The sequence below is a fragment of the Triticum urartu genome, chromosome 6A, assembly GCF_056163025.1.
Source record: "Triticum urartu cultivar PI428250 chromosome 6A, HENAU_Tu73, whole genome shotgun sequence".
Classification (NCBI taxonomy): domain Eukaryota; kingdom Viridiplantae; phylum Streptophyta; class Magnoliopsida; order Poales; family Poaceae; genus Triticum; species Triticum urartu.
In genome coordinates, this window is record NC_141878.1 from 246,414,669 (window position 1) to 246,419,830 (window position 5,162).

At 52.0% G+C, this 5,162-nt stretch overlaps 1 pseudogene; it reads left to right on the forward strand.

Annotated features, from left to right (window-relative positions):
* The first annotated feature begins 2,226 nt into the window (after positions 1-2,226).
* Positions 2,227-4,134, forward strand: LOC125516709 (putative galactinol--sucrose galactosyltransferase 6; annotated as a pseudogene).
* Positions 4,135-5,162: the final 1,028 nt, after the last annotated feature.

Genomic DNA, 5,162 nt, shown 5'->3' on the forward strand with positions numbered 1-5,162 from the left:
GTTCACATGATTACTTGCAACATGATTTCTTTCATGACCTGAAGAACAAAAGTAACTACTCACAAGTGATAAACATGCTCAAGATCAGAGGGGTATTAAATAGCATAATGGATCTGAACATATAATCTTCCATCGAATAAACCATATAGTAATCAACTACAAGATGTAATCAACACTACTAGTCACCCACAAGCACCAATCTATAGTTCCGGTAACAAGATTGAACACAAGAGATGAACTAGGGTTTGAGATGAGATGGTGTTGTTGAAGATGTTGATGGAGATTGCCCTCCCCAAGATGGGAGAGTTGTTGGTGATGATGAAGACGACGATGGTTTCCCCCTCTGGGAGGGAAGTTCCCCCGGCGGAATCACTTCGCCGAAGGGCAAAAGTGCTCCTACCCAAGTTCTGCCTCGAGACGGCGGCGCTCCATCCCGAAAGTCCTCTGCTTATTTATTCTAGGTCAAAATGACTTATATACCAGAAGATGGGCACCGGAGGTGGGCCTGGGTGAGCACAACCCACCAGGGCGCGCCTGGGCTCCCTGGCGCACCCAAGTGGGTTGTGCCCACCTGGTGGGCCCCCTCTGGTACTCATTTGCTCCTATATTCTTCATATATTCCATAAAAATTCTTCGATAAGTTTCAGCTTGTTTGAAGTTGTGCATAATAGGTAGCCTGGCGTAGCTTTTCCAGGTCCAGATTTCTAGCTGTCGGAATTCTCCCTCTTTGTGTGTACCTTGCAAATTATGAGAGAAAAGGCATTAGAATTACTCCAAAAAGCATTGTTATGCATAAAAACATCACAAATAATAGTAAGAAAACACGATGCAAAATGGGCATATCAGCAAGGTGGACGATAATTAGCAACAATGACATATGATCATTGGCAGTGCAAATGACAATGATCATAGCTAGCAATCATCAGTGCTAACACTGATCAAAGCTAGCAACGATCAAAGCTAACACTGATGAGTGCTATCAGATCATGCCAAATGCACATGCACATGCATTGTCCTACTCTGATCATGTATGTCCTACTACTATTTTTGGCATTTAGGTATGTCCTACTAGCATGCACATGCAATGCCCTATGTTGATCATGCATTCGCGTAGCCTAACAACAGCAAGAACAACATCCAACACACTTACACACAGCTACAACAACAAGAATAATAGCAAGAATATCAACATACCCAACAACAACAACAACAACAACAACAACAACAACATCTGAACAACATACACACTAAGAACAACAAGAACAAGAACGTAAACGCTGCACACTTAGGCATGTGGAGTGAACAAACTAACAATATGGCACTATCAACATCAACAGTAGCATTTGGAGTGAACAAACTAGCATTCATTGTCAACAATCTAATCTAACACTATCATGTGGAGTGAACATACTAGGCATGCACACTGATTCATCCCCAAAAAAAGTGGATTCGGATCGAATTCGGTCGAATCGGATGAAATCCACTGTCCACAATATAACCTAACACTAGTTGGACTACCCTAAGAACCCTAACTATGAAGCAAGGGGAAGATTAGAGGAGCTTACCGTGCGGGGTGCCACCGCTGAAGAATAACCGGCCGTTCTGAGGGCCGGTGCCGTGGACCTCGTCACGCGCCGGCTGGACGATGAGCCCGGCGTCCTCGAGCTCCCATCCCCTTGCACCGGACACATAGGAGAAACCCTCGAATGGGGGTAAAAATACCCCCATAAGAGGGGATGGCAAATGACGGAGGTGGCGGGGATTGAATCTCCACCGTCATTGAGCCCAAGATGAGGAGCTTCGGTAGTGGTGGTGGAGCCGAAGCGAGCGGCAGCGACACTGCATTGGCCCGGGGCAGCTGCATGGTGCAGAAAGGGAAGGGCACACGGATTGCCGCCGTGATATCCCGTCCGGAGGCGGAGAGGATGGCAATCCACCTCTCCTAGATGAGATATGACTGGAGTGGGTGGGGCACGGCGAGACGGCATGATGGACCGGTGGTCTGGACCTGCTTGATTGGATGTACGTATCTGAAAGAGTTATAAAGAAAGCAGAAGGAAGGAATGTATCTTCAGGAAATGACCGTCTTCTGGCTGTTGTAGCATTTCGCCCAACAGCCTGTGTGCGTATAGACAGGGAAGAACACGGGAGCCAAACAAATGTTCGTTTTAAGTATACATTTCCACAGAGAAAAATTCATTATAGGTCATCAAACTTGCCTCGGTGGCCACTTTAGTCCCTGTAGTTTAAAATACCCGAAATACCAACACTAAACTCGTCCTAGGTGTTCACATACGGTCCATTATACGGTTTGCTCTACGTATTAGCTGATTTGGCAGCGGTCAACTCGTGCCACGCGTGCGCTGACTGCTACGTCGTCTGGTTCAACTGAATACACTGGGAACCAAGGGGGCTTTTGCAAAATGAACAGAAACTGAATAGGCCGGTCGGACCACTCACTCCTCTCCCCTGTTCGTCGTCGCTGCCGAGGTGGTGACATCTAGCTCGTCGGCGGTGTGCGACTGTGGCGGCCGCACCATGAGATCGTCGTCGGGCTCTGAGCCGCCTCCGTCCGTTGTCTCCCTCGGCGACTTCGTCGGCCCGGCCTCCCGCCACATCGTCTCCCTCGGCGGCATGAGGTCCGTCCTCTCGCCCGCCAGATGCGATTTCGGAGGACGCGACGCGGTTCTGTGTCTGTTCGCCTGTTCGTTTTGTCTTGATCGGCATTGATCTAATTTGGTTTTGTGTTGGTGGGGGCATGCTTCTGGTTGAAGATGTGGTGAATGGCGCAGAGGATGGGGGACAAGTGCGGGGACATCCCGCGTGGGACGCAATTCCTGCTCGTGGAGTCCAAGGCCGGCGCCGGCGAGGAGGAGGTGTCGTACGTCGTGTTCCTCCCGCTCGTGGAGGGCGTGTTCCGGGCCAGCCTCCAGGGCGGCGGTGCGGGCGGCGATAAGTTCCAGCTCTGCGTTGAGAGTGGAGACGCTGGCACGCTCGCCAGTTCCTTCTACCGCGTCCTCTTCGTGGGCGCCGCGGAGTCTGACCCTTTCGCCGCCATCGCCGGCACCGTCGCGGCGGTCTGCCTCGGGAACCTTCCGCCCGCGCGCGAGAAGAAGCTCCCTGGGATCGTTGACTCCTTCAGGTGGTGGACATGGGCAGTCGGCCTTCTACCAGGACATCACCACTCAGGAGGCATCGAGGCCGGCCTCCAGAGCATCACCGCCGGCGGAACGCGCACCGCCCAAGTTCGCCATCACCGACGATGCCTGGAAGTCGGTCGGAACCAACAAACAAAGCTCCGGCGCGGACTTCCCTAGCGAGGCCGGCAAGCCGCCACCCCTTCCCCGGCTCACTGGCAACAAGGAGAACAGTAATTTCTAGAGCGGCGATGACCCGGCCACCGCCACTGGCATCGAGACGCTGGTGCGCGCGCCGAAGGACAAGTACGGGCTCAAGTATGTGTACATGTGGCACGCCATCACTGGCTACTGGGGCGGCATGCGGCCAGGCGTTACCAGGATGGAGGCCTACCGCTCTAGCATGCAGTACACCAAGATCTCGCCGGGCGTGGCGGAGAACGAGCCCAACATGAAGGGTTGTTTGGTTTGTGACTAACTTTGCCAAAAGTTGCCACATCTAAGATTAGGTAAATTTGACTAACTTAGATGAGCATTTGGTTCAAGCACACCTTAGGCAAGCCACACTTGAGCCCCACATGTTATACACACAAAAAGTGTGACAAGATTCACTTAGGCTTGCCAACTTGTGGTTTTCATTTTGATGAACTAAACTTACGCAAGGTTGACAAAAATATGTGGTAAAATATGGCAATACTAGGCCTAGAACCAAACAACCCCAAAGACCGACGTGCTCACCCTGCACGGGCTCGGCCTCGTGTACCCGTAGGCCGTGCACCGCTTCTACGATGAGCTCCATACGTACACCGCCGTCGCCGGTGTCGACGGTGTCAAGGTGGACGTGCAGTGCATCCTCAAGATGCTCGGCACCGGCCACGGAGGCCGCGTGCAGCTCACAAAGGAGTACCACCGTGCGCTCAACGCCTCCGTCGCCAAGAACTTTCCCGACAACGGCATCATCGCTAGCATGAGCCACAACACCGACGCACTCTACTGATACGCCAGAACTCCATCCCTCCATTGAAAAATGAACACCTAGCTAACTGAATATGTGTAGCAGGATTCAGAGTTCAACATATGTTTGACCAGAAACCTCTTCTCCGGCGGGATACTAGCTAGCCTCGCCCAGCTGCCATCGCTGGTGTTTCTATGGTTGTTCAATAACAAGCTCACCGGAGCGCTTCCCGGCGGAGCTTGGGATGCACTCCCCATCTCCGAGGCCTCATTCGGTTTGGATGATTTTTATAGGAAAAACATGGGAACAAGGATTTCAGAGGAAAATTTCCTATATATGCATTCGGTTTGTAGAAAATGCGTAAAGGAATTTCGTAGGAATACTATTCATTTCCTATGCTTTTGGAGGAAACTATACATCCACTCAAAGCTCATTTTGCGCGTAGGAACGAGGCAAGTCAATTCCTTAGGGTGGCAGTGCCATCCTATCAAATTCCTATACTACTCCAAATTCCTACGTTTAGATTTCCTCCAAACTGAATGAGCCCTGAGAGATACCAGGTCGACGGCAACGACGTCTCCGGGCCGATGCGGGGGTCTGCAAGAACGGCGAGCTGTGGATTATCTCCGCCTCCGGCAACCGCCTGAACGGCTTGATCCTGGCCAGCCTCGCCAACTACCGTGCCCATAAGCCTGCAGCTCCAAGACAACGAGCTTTCCGGCGAGGTGTGGGCTGCGCTCTGGATGGAGACAAAGCTGTTGACTGCTTTTGCAGAACAATGGAGGGCTCACGGGTACCCTGCTAGAGACGCTGTTTTGGACAAGTGGCTCCACGGCCACAGGTGGCCGGCACCATCTAGGACCATTGCGCCGGCCTCCAGCACGGGCGCGGGCAGCAGCGATCCTGACTCCTGAGGCCTCGACCTAATTTGACCAGTATAGCCAGTTTGCAAGAACCCCCCTCCCAATCTCTTCATATTCGAGCTGTCCAAGTGACATGTCCCAGTCAACGCTACTCTGTCCATTTGCGCCAAGTCAGCGAATACGTAGAGCAAACCGTAGAATGGATCG